This window comes from Microchirus variegatus, assembly GCF_963457635.1.
Source record: "Microchirus variegatus genome assembly, chromosome: 21".
Classification (NCBI taxonomy): domain Eukaryota; kingdom Metazoa; phylum Chordata; class Actinopteri; order Pleuronectiformes; family Soleidae; genus Microchirus; species Microchirus variegatus.
Window position 1 is genome coordinate 17,747,761 of NC_139822.1, and position 25,866 is coordinate 17,773,626.

Consider the following 25,866-nt stretch of genomic DNA (forward strand, 5'->3'; position numbering starts at 1 on the left):
CATTTTCTATGGAGTTTTTCAGTCCACAAACCAAACATTTCATCCGTTCTGTATCTTGTTTCAAAACATTGCGCGTGTTCCTCAGGTTTACTTTCCATAATTTTGAGTCAAATCAGCATGCCCTGCAGTGAAGTTTAAAAAAAAAAAAACACATTTAAAAGGTTCCACCTGCTATGAAATTCACTTTTGGCAACTTGGATTTGTTAATATTAACGATGTTTAGCAAAACTTTATTGGAAAACATGTTTTTTTCAAGGATTCAAAGCCTACACAGTGTCATGACCCAATGGTTACTCCAGGCACATTCACTGTTTGGACTTTTTTTCAGTTTTTTTAAACATTCGGTTTTTTCTTTAACTTTTTCAGTTTCCCGTTTTATTTTGAAATTACCCTTAAATTAACCCTTTTTATAGGGTGTATATCTAGATATGGCAAACGGTCTCGGAGGAGTAGTAGTAGTAGCAGTACGCATGCCAAATCCTGCATGATAACAGAAAGGCTAAGCTAACACCCCATTCCCACGAGTCCAAAAACAGTTTAAACCTTGTTTTAAATGGGTTTTTCACCATTGACTAGCATTCACGCAAGATTTAATCAGCTTTAGCTTCTTAGCTACACTAACACCATTAGCATAGCCGTTAGCCATGACTGCTTTTAGCTAACCCTACTTTTTGTAACTTGGGCCATTGCTCAATGGCTTTTTTTTATATATCTTACTTAATGTTATCAGCAACTTCAGCAGTCATTCACTCACCGTTGAGTTTGAACAGGTGAACCTGAGTAAAAGATTTAAAATAGTCGCTTTTTTAAGATTAACTCTGAACTTTAGAGTTTCGTCGTCGTTGTTCTTTCTCCCACTCTTTGCAACCGTGACACACAGCCTTTATTTTAAAGTGATTATAAGTGGTTGGGGTTAGGTAGGTAGGTAGGTAGGTAGGTAGGTAGGTAGGTAGGTAGGTAGGTAGGTAGGTAGGTAGGTAGGTAGGTAGGTAGGTAGGTAGGTAGGTAGGTGGGTTAGGTAGGTAGGTAGATATGTAGGTAGGTAGGTAGGTAGGTAGGTGTGTTAGGTAGGTAGGTAGGTAAGTAGGTATGTTGTTAGGTAGGTGGGTTATGGTTGGTTAGGTAGGTATGTTGCTAAGTAGGTATGTAGGTGGGTTAGGGTTAGGTAAGTAAGTAGGTAGGTTGCTAAGTAAGTAAGTGGGGTAGGTAGATAGGTAAGTAGGTAGGTTGCCAAGTAGGTAGGTGGGGTAGGTAGGTAGATAGGTTGCTAAGTAGGTAGGTACATACGTAGGTTGCTAAGTAGGTATGTTGTTAGGTAGGTAGGTAGGTTGCTAAGTAGGTATGAAGTGGGTAACACAGCCTTCATTTTAAAGCGATTATACACTTGTAATGTTTTGATTTGTGTCAAAGTTTTCTAAATGTCGCACACTTGACCTTCAAAGGCCACAGAAACAGAAACTCTCACTGAACAACGACATTAAAGAGTTCTTTAAGAAACGACTGGCCTCTAATAAAGTGAACCACTTAGCAAACCAGACCAGAGATCAGCTTAGTCATTGTTTTTTTTTGTTTTTTTATGAGATAAAACTTTTTCCCACTAAGTATTTTCCCCCTGTGTGAGAACCCAAAGTTATCAATGACAACCAGACTGGAGCAGAGGATTTAAGACGCAAATCAGCTTAGTCCCAACAATAATAATAATAATGATAATAACACAAAAGGTCCGGCTTGGATGGATGAAGAGAGCGAGAGAGCGATGCGATGTCAGCACTTAGCGAGAGGCGTCGGGGGAGGAAACGAGCTCCGGCGACGGCGTAAATCATAGATCAGTTCATTAGCAAAAAAAAAAAAATGGCACTGATGGATTTACAATGGGGTCAGAACTTTAGCAAAGTGCCTGCAGGAGCACGACTCTCTTCAACAACCTTGTGTAATGTTCCGGGCGCTCGTGTCCCCCCTGTTTTTGCTGAACATTTAAAATTCTGTGTTCCACTCCTGCGGGCACAAGAAGAGGAGATTTATGCATATTTCAAAAAAAAAAAAAAAAGAATGGAAAAAGAAAAGAAAGAAAAGCATGAAAGTATCTGTTCTCCGCGTTCAAAGTGTGTCACGCCCATTAGCATATCGAGCGGCGATATATTTGCATCCGTCACATCGTTTTTACACATTAAAACCTCGTAAAAAAAATCCTGTCGGCGACAAAACGATAAGCCTGAACATGCATGAGTTTTAAATATATATCGCGTGAGCAGCACAACAATGAACGGACCGGATTTTAGGGTCATGAATTCGCTCCGGTGCAGCGGCTGAGTGGGCAGCGCTGCGTCCCTGCATTTATGAATCAACAAGTGTGAATATCAATGTGAATATGTGCTTCTTCTTCTTCTTCTTCTTCTTCTTCTTCTTCTTCTTCTTCTTCTTCTTCTTCTTCTTTCTGCCTCTTGGCGAAGGCTTGAAATGAAAAGCCCAGCATTGATCATTGGATCAGTGGCACAACAGCATCATGATGCAATTATGAGACGTGAAATTTTGATTTGTGCCCCAATAAAATGAAATAATCAAATACATTTTAAGCATTTAAGTCATTAAGTTGCCTAGAATACGTGTGCTAAGTTTGGCGGGGCTAGCTCAAACGTGCTACGAGGAGTTACTACAAATGGTCAGTTTTTTTAGTTTTTCCAAAATGGCCGACTTCTGGGTGGGCGGAGCTAATGGAAGTGCATTAGAAATGTGTTTGGAATCATGAGAGCAACGACTGTGCCAAGTTAGGTTCAAATTGGAACAACTATGTGCGACTTAGACACAAAAGAAAAAAAATGAAAATTTGGTCCCGATCGGACTGCGTTTTGTCTGATCCTAACCCACCCTCTGGGGGGCGCTGTCGAGCCCTGGGGCTAGGCACGGGTTAGGGCCCTATGCCACTATCGCATTGTTTGCCTACCCGACCTCCATGCCAAATTTCAAGAGTTTTTTATGCATGTTAACCCCCTCGTTTTGTGCCTCAGATTGTTTGACGACGGGGGTAAAAATTGGATTTTTATATATATATATATATTTTTTTTTTTTTTTAAAGGTTCCTGTCTTTTCTTTTCAGGCGTGACTGACTCTTGCCCGGAGCCTCGCTCTCCCTCTTCTGAAGGTTAAAAAAGGGCAGCCGTGTGATGTGAAGAAGGATCTCTACAAAAGAATGACATTTCTGCTGTGAAAGAACCCGCCGGCCACTTTATTAGGTACACCCCCCAACTTCCTCTTCGTTATTTTCCCTGCAGAATTTAAATGGTAATTTCAAGTTCTCTTAGGTGAATTCCATTTTTTTTGTAATGACTGGATTGAAAAGATAGTAAAAACCTGTGTAAAACATCAACATAAGTGATTATAAGTCAGAAAGTGGTCAGTGATTGACCTGCAGTTTTATTTACGGCACAGTGAACACTGATAACGCTTCGTTAAGGCTGTCCACAGGAATGGAAGTCAAAGCAGTGTCCTCACAAAACCATTCAGACCTAAACCTGTGTGTGTGTGTGAGGACATTTTTTGTCAGGTCCCCACAACTTTAAAGGGCTTTTTTTTCTGGGTTAAGACCTGGTTTTAGGGTTAGGCACTTGTTGTGATAGTTAAAGTTAGGGTAAGGGACTAGGGAATGAATTATGTCTTGTTGCCTTTTCTTGTATTTATATCTTTATAAGGACATTTTGACCTTGTGGTGACATCTTGTCTGGTTCTCACAACTTTAAATGGCCTTTAAAGGCTAAAGACCATGGTTTTAGGGTTAGTATTGGGTATAGCTTAGGATTAGGGTAAAGTTAAAGGTTAGGCACTTAGTTGTGATGGTTAGGGTATAAGGGACTAGGGAATGGGTTATGACCTTTAAACCAACTTTAAATGGCCTTTTAATGCGTAAGACCATGGTTTTATAGTTAGGCTTAGAATTGGGTTTAGGTTAGGGTTAAGGCGAGGCACTTAGTTGTGATGGGTTACGGTAAGGGACTAGGGAATCCATTATGACTTGTTGTCTTTGCTTGTATTTATATCTTTATGAGGACATGTTGACCTTGTGAGGACATTTTTGTCTGATCCTCACAACTTTAAAGGGCGTTTTAAGGCTAAAGACCATGGTTTTAGGGTTATTATTGGGTTTAGCTTAGGATTAGGGTAAGGGTTAAGGTTAGGCACTTAGTTGTGATGGGTTAGGGTAAGGGACTAGGGAATGCATTGTGTCTTGTTGTCTTGTATTTACATCTTTATGAGGACATTTTGACCTTGTGGGGACATTTTGTCTGCTCCCCATGAGGTTAAAGGGCTTTTTTTTCAGGATTAAGACCCTGGTTTTAGGGTTAGGGGTAGAATTGGGGCGAGGGTTAAGACGAGGCACTTCATTGGGATGCTTAGGGTAAGGGACGAGAGAATGTCTTGTTGTCTTGTTTTTCTATCTTTATGAGGACATTTTGTCTGGTCCCCATGAGTTTAAAGGGCTTTTTAGGGTTAAAACCTGGTTTTAGGGTATAAGGGACTAGGGAATCCATTATGACTTGTTGTCTTTGCTTGTATTTATATCTTCATGTGGTCCCCACAAGTTTAAAGGGCATTTTTTTCAGGGGGTTAAGACCTGGTTTTAGGGTTAGCCACTTAGTTGTAGGGTAAGGAACTCGGGAATGCATTATATCTTGTTGTCTTGTCTTGTATTTCTGTCTTCATGAGGACATTTTTGACCTAGTGGTGACATCTTGTCTGGTCCTCACAACTTTAAATGGCTTTTCAAGGCCATGGTTTTAGGGTTAGTATTGGGTTTAGCTTAGGGTACGGGTAAGGGTTTATATCTTTATGAGGACATTTTGTCCTGTTGGGTTAGGGTTAGTCACTAAATGGTGGTCACAAAAATATCAAAACAAGTTTGTGTGTGTGTGTGTTTGGGAGGATATTTTGTCTGGTTCTCACAACTTTAAAGGGATTTTAAGGCTAAAGACCCCAGTTTTAGGGTTAGGGTTAGTGTAAGGATTATGGTTAGGCACTTAGTGGTGATGGTTATGGTAAAAAGTCAATAGTGTGACCTCACTAAGACATAAAAACAAGTGTGTGTGTGTGTGTCACAGCTCTCAGTGTGTGTTTATATTCGCAGTGTCAGAACTCCATTGTTGAGATAAAAAAAAAAAGCAGAAGAAGTTAGTTGAGAGAAGGTCAAGTAAAGGTGAGGCTGAGTCTCCTCGGCCCTGGCGTTCAGTCCGCCCGTCGACTGGGTGTGAAGTGCTCTGTGGGCTCGGCTCTCGCTCTCCACTGGACTAGAATGAGCGTCTTCTCCCCCGAGACGATCCGTCGTGGACAACACGACGACGTGCTTGCGCGATCGGTGAGGGCTTTTAATTAGAGAGGGTTATCCGAGAAAGAGAGAGAGAGTGTTTGTTAAATCCTGCAGCAGGTGTTTCATGAGACATTTACAGGAATCACAATTACACAAGCGGAGGATTCTGCGGCGGTCGGCGGCAATCGGTAAACACGATTAGACGACATTAAGCGCGAGGATCGTCTCCTGTGGATCGGTTGCGTTGTGATCGCTAAGTGGCATTAAAATGTGACAAATGTGACCTCGGAGGGGATTATTATTACCGCAGCTCAACTCATCAAATCAATTTGACATCATTAGTTTAGACTCTGAGGTTTGCGCGGCGTCGCCCCGGCGTCGCGGTGGATCAGAGGTAGAGCGAGTTGTCTTTCGACTGGAAAGGTTGTGGGTTTGATTCCCAGGTGTGGTAGTCGTCTTTTCCCAATATACACTTAGCCCTAAGTTGACCCGACAGCGTGTAAATGGATTTGAAAGGTGTGACAACTCGTGTGAATAGGTGTGAATAGCAAAACTTTGTTGACCGTTCTTTTATTATTGTGTATTAAAGGTACATGTGTGTAACACATAGTTGTGTTTAATGGCAGAAATATAAAATACTACTATCATATTTTATTTAAGACGATAACTGCTTTACCGAAGCCAGTGTCTTACGTCGCCATGTTTTCTACAGCAGCCAAAAAGCCACAAGGGGGCGCACTGATGCTTTTGAGAGAAAACAAGCGTCCAATCGATGCAGCGTTCACGTTGGCTGCGTAAATTGCAACTTCATTTTTTGGCCGATTTTCTCGCGCTTCCTTTTCCGACAGATTCACCGCTAGCCTATCAGAACGAGTGTTGTTGGTGACTTATTAAACGTAAAGTAAAGTATGAAAAACCATAAAATGATCACAAGACTTTGCATCGAGCTCGATGTGCCGCGGGAGGGTGCGTCGTAAATTTGCAGCCAAATTATCTGTTAGGCTAGGCTAGGCTAGGCTAGGCTAGTTTATTTGTATAGGGTTAGGGTTAGCACGAGCGGATAGCACCATTCTTACACAAGAACATTCATGGTGCTTTACAGGCAAGGAAATACATCGGACAATCAATTAAAAAAATCAATTATAGAAATTAAAACAATTCAAAACATTAAACCGTTTAAAATCAACAATCAACAATTTAAAACATTAATCACGCAGAAATTAATGAAATTTAAAATCATTATTTTAATATCATTAAAATCATTAAAAAGGAAAGTTAAAGTGGTTAAAATTGAATCAAAGCGTAGATTAAAGTTAAAAAGACTTAAAAGTCACGCAAAAACACGCGTTAATCTCCAACATTTAGCAAAGGAAATGTCTAAAATATCAATATTTAACACGGGAGTCTGGTGTAATTAGAGCTAGCACGGCACGACCCGTTCAGTTGTATTTCAGGTCAGCGATGTGCGTGCAGGAAGTACTGAACGATTCTGCTAACAAATCTTTTTTTTAAATCGACCGATTCTATTGATTCAGTTACACAATAAAAAAACAACTGCTTTACAAGTCACCAGTTTGTGCGTTTGTGTCGCGGCAGTTTCATGCAGCCGCGCTGCGACGACCCCGCCCACTTCAAGGAGGAGCTATGAAGTCATGGAAAAGGATACCGAACCGAGTTGAGCCGTGCCGGGACTGTACACTGGAAAAGCTTCATTACTACGGCAGTGCCGATTTTGCCGTTGTACGGATGAGAAATGCAGGAACAGGAAGTGAACTTGTTGTGATTTGGTTTTATGCCATTTTTATCTGTTGCTAGTTCGTTCCTTGTTTGATATTTCATTGTGTTTTTTGGGGGGGGCTGGAAGAGTTGAGTTGACCTCGAGTTCCCTGAAAGGCGCCTCTTAAATAATACAACATGTTGTTGAGCGTGCTCATGAAACCGAATCATGCTCGAAATATTTGTTTCCTGGCGTCTTGTGAGGCTGAATATCGCATATTGGAGTATACTTTTAAAAGCCACTGCTGCACACGGTGCTGTTGTGAAAAATCACAGTGGAGAAAAGTGTCAGAAAATCTCTTTATATATAAAAGTAGGGGGTAGGAATAAGACATTACTGCGCCCCCTCTGAGCACAGAGCTCTTAAAGGCAGGTGGAGTGCAGTGTTTGAGTTATCAGCTGCTCTCATCATGAAGTAATGGCTTCCAGGCTTCTTCTTCTTTCTTTCATTTTTTTTCTTTTTCATGCTGAACATCGCAATTGCACAATAACAGGCCGGGGGAAACCGCGCGCGCGCGCTTGCCAGGTCATTCCTTTTCCGCTGCTGGAGAGGATTTGTTTCTTAGAAGGCGGGGAAAACATTAAGCGGAGCGCACGCTGGCTGCGAGCAGACTTCAGCGACGCGGCGCCGATAAACACCTGTGGCGCGGTGACTCGCGCAACTTTGCCTCCTCGTGCTAATCTGGACGGCTCTTTGACGGAGCTGCAGACTGTCTGCTCCTTCACTGACTGCTTTGTGTGCAAGTGAGCAAGGCGGTGGGAAAATGCACTGTGATGGGGGGGGGGGGGGAGTTTGCCTGGTCTCTGAAAAGACCGAAATGATGAGGAGCAAACTCCGATCATCTTGCACTCAAACTAGTTGCACTTTGATCATAATTTGGAGTCTTGTTTTTCTCAGTTTTTTTTTCCTTTTTCAGTCCACAAACCAAATATTGTATCTGTTTCGAAACATTAAGCCTGATCCTGAGGTTTACTTTCCATATTTTTGAGTCAAATCAAATCAGCATGCCCTGCAGTGCTCGGTAAAAAAAACACTTTCCACCTGCTATGAAATTCATTTTGCCAATTTGTAGTTGTTAATATTAACAATATTTAGCAAATCTTTATTCTAAAAAACATTTTTAGCTGTAATATCTGATGTCCAATCTCTTTGAAAGTCTGTTGATGAATGTACAGAATGACTCACTATTTGGCAGTAAGTGTGTTTGTCCGTGTAAATAATAGCTCACTATTTGGTAGTCTGTTGTTGAATGTACAGAATGACTCACTATTTGGCAGTCAGTCTGGGCATTTGTGGAACAGCTCACTATTCTGCAGTCAGTCTGTTTGTGCATGTAAATAATAGCTCGCTATTTGGTAGTCTGTTATTGAATGTACAGAATGACTCACTATTTGGCATTCAGTCTGGGCATTTGTGGAACAGCTCACTATTCGGCAGTCAGTCTGTGTGTGCATGTAAATAATAGCTCACTATTTGGCAGTCCATCTGTTGTTGGATGTACAGAAAGACTCACTATTTGGCATTCAGTCTGGGCATGTGTGGAACAGCTCACTATTCTGCAGTCAGTCTTTGTGTGCATGTTAATAATAGCTCAATTTTGGCAGTCAATCTGATGTTGTTTGTACAGAATTACTCACTATTTGGCAGTCAGTCTGTGCATTTGTGGAACATCTCACTATTTGGCTGTCAGTGTGTATGTGCATGTAAATAATGGCTCACTGTTTGGCAGTCAGTCTGTGCATTTGTGGAAAGGCTCACTATTTGGCTGTCAGTCTGTTTGTATATGTAAATAATAGCACACTATTTGGCAGTCAGTCTGTGCATTTGTGGAACAGCTCACTACTTGGCAGTCAGTTTGTTGTTGGATGTACAGAATTACTCACTATTTGGCAGTCAGTCTGTGCATTTGTGGAACAGCTCACTCGCCAGCAGTCAGTCTGTTTGTACATGTAAATAACAGCTCACTATTTGGCAGTCAGTCTGTTTTTGGATGTATGGAGCAGCTCACTATTTGCCAGCCAATGTCTTGGTGGATGTGCAGAACAGTTGGTAGACATTTAGAATGGTTCACTATTTGGCAGTCACTCTGTGCGAATTAACTGACTTATGTCTCGTCTACTATATATATACTTCTCTATAGACATGAACAGGGTCATATACCAGTCACATTTGACTGCAAATACTGAAATAGTGGAGGCGATCGAGGGCCGAGGATTACCGAAGAACCGTCATTGGTATGCGGCGCTATCCGTGACACGCTTTGGTGCCGTTTCAAAGGTGTTCGCCCCTTTGAAGAAGGTGTTTCAGAAACAGGAGAAAGAGGGAGGCAGAAATCAATGCGGCTCCGCTGTGCAGGCATGAAAAGTGCGAGGCTTTTGTGGGCGGACACACGCACGCAGTACGCGTGGGCAGTTAATGGTCAGAAGAAGCGAAGGAAAACATTCTCCTGCAGAGTTTCTGCAGAGTTTCTGCAGTGAATCTGTAGAAACAGTAAAGTGGCATCACTTCGTTTCCTGGTCATTCAGTAAAAGTTTGGGCTGTTTTTGTGTCATTGCCACGGTGTGAAATACGACAGATGCTAGCCGAGCTGTTTTGTAAGACAGTTGCAGAGAGTGAAGGACAACAGATGCACGGACGCCGTCTTCAAGGCCGGTTGCCACAAAAGAACTGCTCAAACTTCTTCTTCTTCAAACTTCTTCTTTTTTTTGTTAACTCGACGCGTATCCCGCACGGATACGCCCCCCGAACTTCAACTTCCTCCGGTCGAGAAATAATTGGTATATGTTGCGAAGACAAGTCTGTCTGTCTGTCTGCTGAAGAAAAAAAACAAATGGTCCAAAGCCAAGAGGAAAAAAAACCAGTGTTGTGGGCCAAAAAAAAATATTCAGCAGAAAGAAACAGCGTTTGTTTACCTGCTCACAGCTGCACCAGCAGAATCGCGGCGCTGCCAAATGAGCGGTTTTTTCTCTATTTCCCACGTTATTTACATACGTGTTTACCGCTCTGCTGCAGGAAATTGCCTCGCTTCTAGATTCCCGTGAGGCCTTGACCCTTGTGCCGTTAAGGCAATCGCGGATGATAATGAACGTTATGGTTCGCTGTTACACAACCGACACTGAACTGAATCCGGTTGAATAGAATATCGAGAGAGAAAGCGCTGCCGAGCGTGACATAAGATCTTCACACTGCAGACGAATCAATGCAAGAACCTTGTGGTCCAAACAGACGAAGAGGTCTTTTTTAAAAGTCAGACGCTCAAGATTAAAAAAAAAAAGAAAAAAAAGCTCAATTTGTTCCTTCATCTTACATAACATTAAGCAATTCTACCTCTTCACTTTATTCTTTTGTTCACCTTCCCATGAACTTTGTCTTTGTTTGTCTTTGTATATTTTACGTGCACGGTATGTTCCAACCTTGTTTTGCCACTTTGACAACCTTATTCCCCTGGAAACTGAAGAGCACAGAGTGCTCACTCTTAACACAGTTCGTACCCACTCTGTTTGTATGTATGTATAGAGCGGCTCATTATTTGGCAGTAAGTTTGTCAGTTTAGAACGTCTAACTATTTAAACTCAGTCTGTTAGTGTTTGTATACAACGGTTCATTGTTGACGGCCATTCGCTTAGTGGATATGTAGAATGACTCACTATTTGGCAATCAGTCTGGTGGTTGATGTGTGGAACGTCTCATTATTTGGCAGTCGGTGTTTTTTTGGATGTATGGAACATCATTTTTGGCAGTCACTCTGTTGGTGAAAATATAGAATGACTCACTATTTGGCAGTCAGTCTGTTGTTGGATGTACAGAATTGCTCACTATTCGGCAGTCGGTCCGTTTTGTGCATGTAAGAAATAGCTCACTATTTTGCAGTCAGTTTGTTGGTGGATGTATGGAACTGCTCACAAACTTGCCAGCCAGTTTCTTGGTGGATGTGCAGAACACCTTTGTTTTGCAGAAATATAGAATGGCTCACTATTTGGCAGTCCGTCAGTTGGTGGATGCGTGGAACATCTCATTATTTGGCAGTCAGTCTGTTGTTGGATGTACAGAATTGCTCACTATCCTGCAGTCAGTCCGTTTTGTGCATGTAAAGAATAGCTCACTATTTTGCAGTCAGTTTGTTGGTGGATGTATGGAACTGCTCACAAACTTGCCAGCCAGTCTCTTAGTGGATGTGCAAAACACGTTTTTTTTTGCAGAAATGGAGAATGGCTCACTATTTGGCAGTCCGTCAGTTGGTGGATGCGTGGAACATCTCATTATTTGGCAGTCAGTCTTTTTTTTGGATGTATGGAACATCAATTTTGGCAGTCACTCTGTTGGTGGAAATATAGAATGACTCACTATTTGGCAGTCAGTCTGTTTGTGGATGAATAGAAAAGCTCACTATTTGCAGGCAGTCTGTTGTTGGATGTACAGAATTGCTCACTATTCGGCAGTCTGTCTGTTTTGTGCATGTAAAAAATAGCTCACTATTTTGCAGTCAGTTTGTTGGTGGATGCATTGAACTGCTCACAATTTGCCAGCCAGTTTCTTGTTGGATATGCAGAACGCATTTTTCTTTGCAGAAATAGCGAATGGCTCACTATTTGGCAGTCCGTCAGTTGTTGGATGTACAGAATTGCTCACTATTTTGCAGTCAGTTTGTTGGTGGATGTATGGAACTGCTCACAATTTGCCAACCAGTCTCTTGGCAGATGTGCAGAACATCTTTTTTTTTTTTTTTTTCTGCAGAAATATAGAAAAGCTCAATATCTGGCACTCCGTCAGTTGGTGGATGTATGGAACAGCTCATTATTTTGCAGTCATAGTGCAGTATTTGTGTGTGGATTTGCACATTCAGTATTCTGTACACGTGTGCAAGACTGAGACCTCTCTCTTTGAAAGGTGAAGTCAGTTTTCATCATGTTTGACTTGTTCAGGTGATGACCCCACTCATGACCGACCTTCAGGCTCTGTCACTTGAAAAAGACTGAATCTTTCACTCTGCTTCTCCGTGCTGTGGGCTGTAGATAAAGCCCCACATGCACATACTTTTACTCAATATATGTGTGTGTATGTGGGAGAGCTGAAGCCGAAATAATTAAATGCCATACATTGTATGTATGGATTATCATTATTACTATATATACGACTCACTAATAACAAACCGTTCCTTACAAATAGAGACATTATTGTACAAATAGCAGCTCTGCCAACTATATACAGTAATGTATAGTAAGCCAGACGACCCTGGGAGCAGGCATCAGATTAGAGTGTTATGTATGAAGCATGATTTATTTTTTTTGAAGGTTAAATAGTTTCCACAGTCCCTAATATCAACTGCTAGTTTATTCCATGAATATGAGCCTCTAATCGACCACAACCTTCTGACTTAATTCAGTCCAGCGTCTCGGTGCATTACAGCCTCCCCTCGCTAACGCGCTCTTATTTACGCTAGTTATTAATTCCTTTGCTGAATTTAATCGTTGATGGGTGGTGGTGGTGGCGGAAAGTCATTTTAAAAAAAAGCTTTAATAAAACCAGACAAACATCCAAAAGAACGCGTTTTACTGTTGCAGTAATGGAAATGCATGACATTTTGATTGATGGGCTTCAAAGTGTCGCTAGTGCACTTGCATTCTAACCAGGTTGTGTAACAGTAAGTTATGTAAGAAAGTAATCATCTAACTAAGATTGCACACAGTCATGATGGGGTCTACTACAAAGAAGTGTATTTATTTACGCTGGTACAACAAACCATATAGAATAGTGCACTATTTCGCAGTCAGTTTGTTGGTCGATGTAAGGAACAGCTCATTATTTGACATTAAGTCTGCTTTTTGATGAATCATTTTCTCACTATTTGGCAGTCGGTCTGTTTTTGGATGTATGGAACAGCTCATTATTGACAGTCAGTCTCTTGGTGGATATATAGAATGGCTCACTATTTGGCAGTCAGTGTATTTTCGAATGTATGGCACAGCTCATTATTGACAGCCAGTCTCTTGGTGGATATATAGAATGGCTCACTATTTGGCAGTCAGTCTATTTTGGATGTATGGAACAGCTCATTATGGGTATATGGAATGGCTCACTATTTGGCATTCAGTCTGTATTTGGATCGATGGAACAGCTCATTATTGACAGTCAGTCGCTTGATGAATATATAGAATGGCTCACTCTTTGGCAGTCAGTCTATTTTCGAATGTATGGCACAGCTCATTATTGACAGCCAGTCTCTTGGTGGATATATAGAATGGCTCACAATTTGGCAGTCAGTCTGTATTTGGTTGTATGGAGCAGCTCATTATTGACAGTCAGTCTCTTGGTGGATATACTGTGTAGAATGGCTCACTATTTGGCAGTCAGTCTGTTTTTGGATGTATGGAACAGCTCATTATTGACAGCCAGTCTCTTGGTGGATATATAGAACGGCTCACTATTTGGCAATCAGTCTGCTAGTATAGAACATGACAAATTCATGCCTTTTCGGGCCCTAAATAAACCATTATTTTTGTGTAATTATCGTTAAACAGTTAACTGAACTGAAGTGCATGTGTGATTCATGATGATATCTACACTGATGTTTACATTACGCTGCTGCTGCTGCTGCTGTGTTTTACGGTCACGACGGGGATAAATCGTCAAAAGCGTGTTTGCTGTTGTTTTACGACGAGTGCCGGCAGATTTCTCCTTGACGTTTTGGTCACACTTTATTGGGCAAGTGACCTATGAAGGCAAACCAAATAAATAAGAACATGAACGGGGGGGGGGGAGGGGGAGGCCGTCGTGGTTATGGGCTGCTTTTAATTTCACACACACACCAGGTCGTGTTATGTCACTGTGAGTTGGGAGGGAAAATGACAGCGCTCCTCTGAAACCAAAACGCTTAGTGACCAAATAAAACAATGCCATTTATTAGGCGTAGCAGATCAAGGCATTAAGGCTGTGACTGATTTCCTCTAATCCATTGATTTCTGGAGCGTTCGCTGCTAAGTCTGAAAATGAGTTTACGTGAATGAGTTTTACTCAACAACAATGTGATTCAAATTGCTTTTCATAAAACACAGAAGGCATTAGGAGCCCGAAAAACACGAGGCGATATTAAGAACTAATTTGAAAAGGATTTAAGAGGATGTCATAAATAGAGGCAGGAATTGTGCAAAGATGCCTTTTTATGTTGATGAGCCTGGTGCTGATTCCATTTTTGGTCCCTTTACGACCAATTTTCCCGAATGCGATACAGCAGTTAAATTGTATTCAGCCTCCTCTTCGCTTCCATTACAGACCTAAATGCCAGTATCTTCTTCACTTTCACCTTTGAAGGTCGGCGATTATTTATGGCCGAGGAACCGTCCAGAGCTTCTGAGGATTGATTGGGAATAATACGACGGGGACTCTCGACAGTGGAAGTGCCGTGCCGGAGTATGCCGACGATCTCCCGGTGGCCCTTAAACTATCGCCGTTCTCCATTTGACCGAGCGTGACTTGCTAAGCTTCAGTTTTGTCGGCCAAAGGTTGAATATCAAGGGTGGTTCCAGTGTCGATGCCACCTCCTCTCGAGTCGCCAACATCCTACCCCGTTGCGTGTGCGAGTGTTGTAGTCGGAATCTGGAATATCCCATTTCAGGGTGCCGTCCTTCAGCTGGAATGCACCCTTGAAATGAGATTTCCAACAAGGAAAGTCGGAGCAACCTCGCAAACCCCCCGATTTCAAGATGGAACATCTGTCTTGTGTAGGGATGTGACGACACGCTCGACTCGCGACTCGGTTACGGTTGCAACTTGCACGGTCGTCTTAAACAAACGTAAACTTGTTTGAACTGCGTAACCACGGCGACCCCTCGAGCCTTCGTATTTCGCCGTCGTGGTGACGGACACGCGCTGCAATTTCCCGACCCCGATCAGTAGGGGTCGATACGCTAGGTTGTTGTGCTTTTGGCTACAAGAGAGAAAGACTGTTGTTGTTGTTGTTGTTGTTGAAACAGTGGCCGTTTCTCACTTTTCTGTGTCGCGGAACGCAGTTTTAAGATCATTTGAGGCGAGAAATCGGCCATTTAGAGTCTAAACGTGTGCTGTGCGTGTGTTAAGATACGACGTATTTGTAGTTTGGCAGCTCACGTTACTTTGCTTCTCACTGCGGTGGCGGCTAATATGCTGCTGCACGTTGCTCGTGTTGCCGCTATATGTTAGCAGTCTCTTGCGATATTTACACGTGTCCGTCCAATTCTCACCGGTTGTATTTGTGTATTATAGGGAATCCAAAATGCCGCCACACAGTCACGTAGTGACGTTAAGTCGCCAACCAGTGACTTTTTTTAAGATAACGTAACCTATTTCTAAAAAGTAGAAAAATTACATATCCTACTTCTCTCACCGTGACGCGATTTGCATCGTCACATCCCTAGTCTTGTGCGGTGTTCACACTTCGGCCTTCTCAAAGACATGACACGGCGTATGATGTTTGCGGCGCGGTAAGCGGGCATTTCTTTTCTTCACCGTCAACCAAAGCGCTTGTCGCAGAAACGTCTGCGGAGAAGAAACCGTCGTCTTGCGTAGTTACCCCCAAGGGAAGGGTACAGAAAAACCCCCAATGTTGTCACTTTGGTCCACTGATGATGTTAAAGGGCATCTTCACCAGAGCAAAAGCTAAAAACCTCGATATTCATATAAATGGACTCCGGGTAATGAACAACCATGTTAGACTTGTCACCAGATCAGAGATTTTTACGGCCAAAGCATGCAATTTCTTCCATAACAATGCAGCGAGGGTGAAATGGATGCTGATGTGAGCCCACAGAATCTCATCAGACTCGCTTTCCCCCACCTCGGTTCTGCTCGACGCTGCTTTTTGCGTCGCACCCTGATTGCGGCGCTAAATTGGATTGCAGTGTGATTCTATCATTTTTATGTTGTTTTGCGGTTTCCTTGTACACAACCCCCTCCGCCCCCCCCCTACCCCTCGTGTCCGTGTCTCACCTCGTACTCCGTTCGCCTTAAATGATCGGCTTCTCTTGTTTTTTTGCAAACTCAGCTCCGGTTACAGTGTGGAGTTTCCGAGACGTTCAGGTGATTTGACAACAGAATAGATTATCTACCATTTTGTGTAATTACGGAGGGAACATTTTCCTTTTCTTTCTTTCTTGCGGCTCCGTGGAGGCAGCGAGTCCATTATGTTCACAACACACTATGTGGCTATGAAAATTAGTTCATTAAAGGCTCTCTGTGGTACGACGGCCTCTCATAACCTCACAAATCTGATCTACAAAGTCTGTCAAGTCCACTGAACGAGGCTTGAGGTGCAGATGCTGTTTTAGCGCGTTCTGTTTACACCAGAAGTCAGAACTGGGAGTGACGTCAAAACATCGTTCTATTTATCTTGGTGGATAAATAGAATGTCTCACTATTTGGCAATCAGTATGTTGGTGGATGTATGGAACAGCTCATGATTGACAGTGAGTCTCTTAGTGGATATATAGAATGGCTCACTATTTGGCAATCAATCTGTTGGTGGATGTGTGGATTAGCTCGTTATTGACAGTCAGTCTCTTGGTGGATATATAGAATGGCTCACTATTTGGCAATCAGTCTGTTGGTGGATGTGTAGAACAGCTGGTTATTGGCAGTCAGTCTCTTGGTGGATATATAGAATGGCTCACTATTTGGCAGTCAGTCTGCCTTTGGATGTATGGAACAGCTTGTTATTGACAGTCCGTCTCTTGGTGGATATATAGAATGGCTCACAATGTGGCACTTAGTCTGTATTTGGATGTATGGAACAGCTCATGATTGACAGTGAGTCTCTTGGTGGATATATAAAATACCTCACTATTTGGCACTTAGTCTGTTGCTGGATGTGTAGAACAGCTGGTTATTGGCAGTCAGTCTCTTGGTGGATATATAGAATGGCTCACTATTTGCCAGTCAGTCTGTTGGTGGATGTGTGGATTAGCTCGTTATTGACAGTCAGTCTCTTGGTGGATATATAGAATGGCTCACTATTTAGCAATCAGTCTGTTGGTGGATGTATGGAACAGCTCATTATTGACTCCATCTCTTGGTAGACTTATAGAATACCTCACTATTTGGCACTTAGTCTGTTGCTGGATATGTAGAACAGCTGGTTATTGGCAGTCAGTCTCTTGGTGGATATATAGAATGGCTCACTATTTGGCAGTCAGTCTGCTTTTGGATGTGTGGAACATCTGGTTATTGACAGTCCATCTCTTGGTGGATATATAGAATGGCTCACTATTTGGCAATCAGTCTGTTGGTGGATGTACGGAACAACTCATTATTGACTCCATCTCTTGGTGGACTTATAGAATACCTCACTATTTGGCACTTAGTCTGTTGCTAGATGTGTGGAACAGCTCATTATTGAGTCAGTCTCTCGGTGGGCAACCCTAATACAACCCTAATGAGACCCACATGGACATACCGGCTGGGTCTATGTCCAACACATATTTTCAAAATCTTCTGTTTCACACAGAAATGTGTGTTGGCGGTGTTAAAAAAAAATGGACAAATTTAACTTTTACAGTTTCCTTTTCCTTGCCTTGGGCAGTGTTAAGGCAGTAGATGCTCGTGTGTCGACAGCAGTCAGCGGGGGCCTCTGTCTCTGCAACAAGGTCGCGATCCCACTGACTTCCCCCGCTGACTTACTGCGTTTGAGGAGCTCATGCCATAAAAAAAAAAAACTGCTGTTGCGACACGACGCAGAGACAGAGAATCTCTGCCGAGTGGACGAGTGATTTGTTCACCTGAACCACAAACCACAAGCTGCGTGCGACTGAGTTACGACCACGGGTCGACCTTTAGTTACACAATATCAACGTCGGACAATCAAAGTGACTCCGTGCACGAGCGGTGGATCGTAGGAAAATTCATCCTTGGCTTATTTACGACCTCGTGTGAAGCTGCTGTGATGCCTTTATGAAAATTATATACTTTTCAGGATTGAAATACTACTCCACGCTTCTACATTTAGGTTCGTACCATTGGATTTTCCCCTTTGGAGTTTGGCGTGTTTGCATTTAAAACAGATTTCTACTGTAGTTTAATGTGTTTTCGCCTAGTGTCACAAGCCACAGTTCTTCTTAAAGGCGCCATATGTAAGAATGTGGCCAAAAACGGTTACTACATTCAAATTCAAAACACCGAGGTCTTTTTAGGTTTCGTTTTCTGACGTAACTGGCAACCCGTGGTTGCTCGGCAGCTGAGACTCTACTGACTGCAATGACTGGTAGACGGCGGTAGGTGGCGCCGCATGACGCCAAAACATGATTTCAAAACGTAAACATGATTTGCAGTCTGCAAAATATTTTTTTTAATGCAAATATTTTTTTTATCTGAAGCCGTCTCTGTGAAGCAAAACTATCAGACCTGACTGGGGGAGCATTTGTGTGTATACAGCAGCAGAGCAGGGAAACGACGATCCCGTAACTGCTAAACAAATTTTTTTTTTTTTGAGCAGTAGATTTTACTTCATATACTTGTTGCGTATACTTTGTATTTTCTGTCCTGATGTAAAAAAACAACAACAAATCACTTCCTGTGTGCAGCGCAGGAATGTCACTAGCTAACACAAGGTCAAAACACTGCAATACTAATAAAAAAATTATATGAAGTATTCCTAAGACATTGTGTTGAATGTAACAGACGTGCGTTTACATTTAAAAACAGTTACGCAGTTTTCTATTTTAAGCGTCTTTCCCGTGAGGAAAGGTTGCCGGACAGAGTTTGGTCAGAGTTTTTGAGAAACTGCTGATCTACTGAGTTTTTCAACAACACACACACACACACATCCCTAGAGTTTTCAGAGAAAATATCCAGCGAGCTGCACAACAACAAAAAACATCCTTGTTGACGCCAGAGGTCAGAGGATAAAAAGTTACTCAAATAACCAGCAGTGTCCTGTGTACCTAATAAAGTGGCCGGCGAGAGCAGTCCATTATTTTTCTCCCTCTTTGCCACAACGGGGTCATGTGAGAGTTGTCCCGGCTGTTTTAATAGTGTTGTTAAAGCTCTGAGCTTGCGTGTCCTCACCTCGGTAAACACTTTTTTCCTTGTTAATGTTCTTGTAAGTGTCTTTCAACTCTCCCGGAGCCACGTCATATTTTTCAGAGCGCAGGTTTTTGCGAGTTCATAATCGCCTCTGCGTCACGCCGGCGGCCCGTTCGTCCTCTCGCTCGTCTGATTTATGTCGCGCCGATCTGCGTTTCGTGGGTTTGTGTAGAGCTGTAGAGGCTGACCTGGATCTCTGAGAGCGTTATAAAGCACTGCAGGGGGGGAGTCTGTCTGCAGCCTGTGAGGACGGCAGGGGGAAGCGCGCCCGCGAGCGTACGCTCTGCTAATGCGGCGCGCGCTCCGTGGGCTCGCCTCCACGGGGCAATGAGAGGGAGGCCGTGGCCGTTTCACGTTCTCTTTTGGTGCTCTCAGCGTTTCCAAACCTGTGTTCACGCCTCCTCCCTACGTCCATCAATGGCGGTTATCGTTGCAACGTACCAGTTTCAACACTGTGGAACACGGCGTTAGCGTCATTAACCTGGAAGTCCTTGAATTGGATCTGAAAAGTCCCTGAAATTGATCTGGAAAGTCCTTGAATTTTACGTGGAAAGTTCTTAAATTTGACCTGAAAAGCCCCTGAATTGGAAAGTCCTTGAATTTGATCTGAAAAGTCCCTGAATTTGATCTGGAAAGTCCTTGAATTTTACGTGGAAAGTTCTTAAATTTGACCTGAAAAGCCCCTGAATTGGAAAGTCCTTGAATTTGAGGGAACTGGACCTGGAAAGTCCTTGAATTTGACCAGGAAAGTCCTGGAAAGGTCATTGAATTTGACCTGGAAAGTCCTTGAAAGGTCCTTGAATTTGAGGGATCTGGACCTGGAAAGTCCTTGAATTTGACCCGGAAAGTCCTGGAAAGGTCATTGAATTTGACTTGGAAAGTCCTTGAAAGGTCCTTGAATTTGAGGGATCTGGACCTGGAAAGTCATTAAATTTGACCAGGAAAGTCCTTGAAAGGTCGTTTAATTTGAAGGAACTGGACCTCGAAAGTCCTTGAAAGGTCATTGAATTCGAACTGGAAAGTCTTTGAATTTGATCTAGAAAGTTCTTGAATTTTACCTGGAAAATCCTTGAATGGCCCATTAATTTGACCTGGAAAGTCCTTGTAAGGTCGTTTAATTTGAAGGAACTGGGCCTGGAAAGTCCTTGAAAGGTCATTGAATTTGAACTGGAAAGTCCTTGAGTTTGACCTGGAAAGTCCTTGAAAGGTCCTTGAATTTGAGGGAACTGGATGTGCCTCTGTTTTTAAAGTTTAGCGTGACTTCAGAGACTCATTTTAACAATCGGGGGGAGTCACGCGAAACATGACGTCACGCGCGTCTTTTTCCGGTCAGTCGTCACGGAAACGCACCATGCGCTAACGTGGGCGGAGTTAACGTTATCAACCGCGTCATGTTCACGTGCCACGGCACCGGAGTCCAGGCACCATTTACCAGTTAGCGCCGTTATCTGCGTTAGCTCCTTTAGCACCGGTTAGCGTGCCTGCAGTCAAACTGGAGCAGTAACGTTGACGCCGCTAACGTGCTCAGCGCTAGTTAATTCCGAAAGTCGTCTTGATTCCTCTATGTTCTTGGTCTCCTTCACCATTCTCACATGTATGATGTGTGTTTCGCAAGGAAAACTCAAGTATTTTGGGGGTCAAAACTCGGTTCCAAACCAATTAATATTGAGATTTAAAGTTTAAAAACATTAGTTCTGGAACTGGAACGGTGTTTGACCTGCATCGGTGTGAAAGCTCAAGTCTTTTTCTTACCATAAAACAGTCGTTTCCTACATGAAACTAACATTTGTGACGCGCTCACTCTCCTGCACCAAACCCCATAGATAAATTCAGTGTTTGTAGCTCACGCGGACACAGGAGCTGCTGGTTTCCTGCTGCCTAGTTTGTTAAGTGTGAGCCACTTACTTGAATCCACATGAAGGATTTCGAACACCAAAAGTCACAAAATGACAGATTTGGACCCGTTGACGTCGGCAGCCGTGGATCGACGACTCCTGCGTGATGCGATGTTAAAAATCGCTGATTTTCTCTGTGGACTTTGGTGCAGGAAACGGCGGCTTAATGTGGAGACAGAGCAGGCAAATGTATTCTTAAGATATCACACACTCGAGCAGGCGCTGGTTTTTTATCAGACGAGTCCACACTTCATTAAAACTTAACAGGTTTTTCTCATCTTTTACATTATCTCTCGTTTCTGTCGTCGGGTCGACGCCAGCTGCTTTTTTACAGGTTAAGGTTTTTATGCTGAATTGGACTAAAGTCGGTTGCTGTGCGGAGGTTTGTTTTTTTGGGGGGAGTTTTTTTTTTCCCCATCTTGGCTTTAATTTGCACATCAGGAGGCAAAATTCCAGCTGTGATAAAAGGAAACCGATTCATAATTCATGGAGTTGTAAATGCGGGGTGTGCAACAGGCTAATGGGGCTGTGTGCGGTTATGAAATGAGGCGGCCGGCGTAATGAAATTTAGCAATACTCTGTGACCCCCCAAACCCCCAAACCCACTTCTAATGAAATTGAAAGTTATTGCCGTAAGTGTCCAGTTCATTTAATATCTCCGCTACTTCCCTGTTTCGAAAGGTGAAGTAATTAAGAGTAATATATGTATCTCGCCGTCCCGGAAATGGAAAATAATTGACGTGGATCTCGCCTTGCGAAAGCGACACGCCGCACTCTGCCGGAGCAACGGGTCATTGCGCTCTCGCAAAAAAAGAGCGAATCATTAAAAAACCCGGGAGAGAAGAGATGGAGGAGGACGACGGATCACAGGGAGACGGCGATAAACACAAAAAGGGCGGGAAAACGAAGACGGTTGGCTTCCTTTGTTCTCCCGGAAAAAGGCCACATCGGCGACGACGGCTGTGAAGTGAGAAAGCGGAGCGTAAGAGATTCTGGGAGTCTTTGCGGGGGAAATACAAAGAGCATTATGCATGAGGGGTCCAGAAGGTCCCTGAACACACCGCGCCGCCACCGCCGCCGCCGCCGCCGCCGCCCTCCATACAAAACCACTGCTCCTGCAGCAGGAAGTCGCCGCCGCACGGCAACATCATCAAAATATGTCAGGATCAATGAGGGAGGTGAAGAGGTGATCGTTTCTTACAGCGCTCAGCCTTTGACCACTGCCTCGGCTCAAGTGTGACATTTTCTCGTGAACGCTGACTTTGTAAAAAAACATTTTTCAGATGCATCGTCGTCTCTTGTTCTATTTTAGGGACCGTACGCGCGAGGACAATCTGAAAAAAAAAAAGGTTTCTGCAAATGGAAGTGGAAGCGTCGCTTTTTTTATTTTGGGAAAATAGGTCCCCGAGTGAAATATTATTTCTTTCGTTTTCGTTGTGTTTGTTGGGTTTGCCAGGGATTCCCAAACACTGGACCAGGACCCACAGATGGGTCATGATTTCAAACTTTTACCATAATTGTTCACTGTTATTAAGTTAATCCCATAAAATATTACTTTACCTTTTACTTCACACTGAAACTGGTTAACAAGGTAAAGGAAAACTTCTTTTTGTCTTAAAATGAACCAAAAAGATAAATATTATGTTTTACTGACTATCTATCTATCTATCTATCTATCTATCTATCTATCTATCTATCTATCTATCTATCTATCTATCTATCTATCTATCTATCTATCTATCTATCTATCTATCTATCATTTTAGCTAGCAATCATTCTAGCTAGCAATCATTCTAGCTAGCAATTGTTCTATCTATCTATCTATCTATCTATCTATCTATCTATCTATCTATCTATCTATCTATCTATCTATTTATCTATCTATCTATTAGCTAGCAAGCTATCGTTTTATCTAGCAATTGTTTTAGCAAACAAACATTCTATCTAGCAATTCATCTATCTATCTAGGTATCTATCGATTAGCTAGAAGGCTATCGCTTTAGCTTGCAGACTGTCGTTTTAGCTAGTAATCGTTCGAGCTAGCAATTGTTCACAGAGTCACAACTGGTTTTTGCATCGCGATTCGCACCCTTCAGTCCACTCCTGAGACGCACCACACTTTAGCATAATAATATGATACTTATCCATTTTATGTTAACTAACAAGCTATCACTTTAGCTAGCAATCGTTCTAGCTAGCAATTGTTCCATCTATTAGCTAGCAAGCTATGGTTTTAGCTAGCAATCATTTTAGCTAGCAATTGTTCTATCTATCTATCTATCTATCTATCTATCTATCTATCTATCTATCTATCTATCTATCTATCTATCTATCTATCTATCTATCTATCTATCTATCTATTTGCTATCATTTTAGCAAGAAATAAATTTAGCTAGCAATCATTTTAAGCTAGAAATTGTTTTAGCTTGCAATTGTCCTACTATCTTTCTATTAGCTAGCAAGCTATCGTTTAAGCTAGCAATCGTCCTAGCTAGCGATTGTTCTATCTATCCATCTATCTATCTTCATTGAATTAAGTGTAACATCGAACTAAATCTAACGTTGTTAAGTTAGTTTAGTTAATAATAAAATGTAGGCTACCATCTTTTCACGTGTTGGAATTGAACGCTCACTTTATCGCTCTCGGGTCGTATTTTTAAATTTTTTCACGTAACGACCGCGGCTTTCTGTAAAAGAGTTTCATGTTTTGTTTGTTTGTTTGTTTTCAAAAATGTAAATTTGTCTCAAGCTTTTTTTTAGTAGTAGAGTATTTTCCGCCTCAAAATCTTCTCAAAATCGGTATAATTTTGCGACCGACTCCTGAAACTGAAACTTAGTAGACCAGGGCCGGCCCAAGGCATAAGCAAGCTAAGCCCCTGCTCGGGGCCCCCTAGGGCAATTAACTTTGTAGTTTATTTAGAATTTTTGACCTAAGCTTTTTTCACAGTTTTTACATCGTTGTCAGATTATTGATCTTAATATTTTATTTATAAACCATTTGGTTTTATGTAATGATTCTTTGTGTCACCAGTAGGGGGAGTTGCTGATTTTGCTCAATATTAATTGAAAGATTTTTCTCTAAGTTTGCAAATCTGGTGTCAGAACAAAAAGTTGTGGGACACCAGGTCACCTTACATGTCATTATGTCCCGATAAATGGAGCAATATTAAATTACGACGACTCGCACTAATCCCAGCTAATCCCAAACATGTCGAGCAGTTGTGAGATAAAGCAAAAGCAAAGACATGAAAAGTTAAGTTAGGTTTCTGTGTTTTTGCGTCTGCTTCGTCTGTATTCACGAACATGACTCAACATTTCTTTTTTTTTTCCTCACTCTGCTGGAGGAGACGACTTTAAATTCCCGGCATGACGCCGTCTCGACTCATCGAATCATTTATTCATATGTGCTCTTCGCCCCTTTTTTTCATCTGCAATTAATAAACTTGTAAGAAGAAGAAGAAGAAGACGAACGGGGGGGGGGGGTGAGAGATGACTCTCAGCGCGAGGTGAGAGTTTACCTTTAAACACCTTCAGTACATTTTGTTCTGTGAAAAAGAAAGAACACGTTATTGTTGCCTTTCATTGATTCTGTGATGTTACTCAGAATGTGCACGAATACTTTGTTACTGTACTTTGGTACAAAATCCACGTCTCTGTACTTTACTTTGTTTATTTATTTACTTCTAGTAACTTTTACTTTTACGACATTTCCTGTAACTGTCTTTGTTTCTCGTTACTACCAAATAAAATGGTTTTAATCATGAGAGTTAAAGGTGCATTATGTAATAAATCTAAATCAAACTAATATTTGCTTTAAAACAAATATTTTGCAGACTGCAAATCATGTTTATGTTTTGAAATCACGTTTTGCCGTCATGTGGCACCACCTACCGCCGTCGTCTACCAATCATTGCAGTCAGTAGAGTCTCAGCTGCCGAGCAACCACGGGTTGCCAGTTACGTCAGAAAACGAAACCTAAAAAGACCTCGGTGTTTTGAATTTGAATGTAGTAACCGTTTTTGGCCACATTCTTACATATGGCGCCTTTAAGTACATTTAAGTATATATACTTTAAGACTTTTACTTAAGTAAGATTATTACTTAATATTGGCCAAAAAAATCTTGATTTTTTTTAAAAATTATTATTAATTAAGTCAATATCTCAAAGTGTACCATTCAAAAAATGTTTTTTAATTTTAAAGTTATAAGTCCTTAATTGTTGCTTACAGATATCAACATACACAATATTAAAGGAAACAACTCTTATTTATTGTCTTTAAACTTAAGGATTAATTGAGTAAAGACAAAAACGAAGTAAACTATTAAGACTTTGGCTCCGTCCCAACACCTCCCCCTAAAAATTTCCCCTTGGTTTTGAGTGCCCTCAACCGTGGTATTGGGGACACCACGACATGCAAATCAGCGCAGTGAACGTAGCGAACGTGCTAACCTACGTCACATGTTGACAATTGTACCGGTGGAGCGTGCTACTGTTTTCATTCAGGAAAAATGCCAGTGGATCAGCTGGGGTTTTTTTTTTCATACATACTATCGAAGCACTCTGCAAAATAGCGTCTAGCTAGTTAGCTAGCTGCTACATTAGTGTTCAAAGCTCAACTGTCCTTTGGATGTATTTCAAACCAACATATTCCAACACAATACGACATTGTAACATGCTTATTTACACAAATATATTACAACGACAGATTTGGCCGCCATCTTTGTTGGGAAATATCAGCCGACTCTAGGTTTTTCTTTGTTGTTTTTTTGCCACAAGACTCTGTGCTTGACTTTTCATCATGGTCCCAGTGTGGCTTAGTTTATCCGTCCCACAGCAGAGATGAGGATTA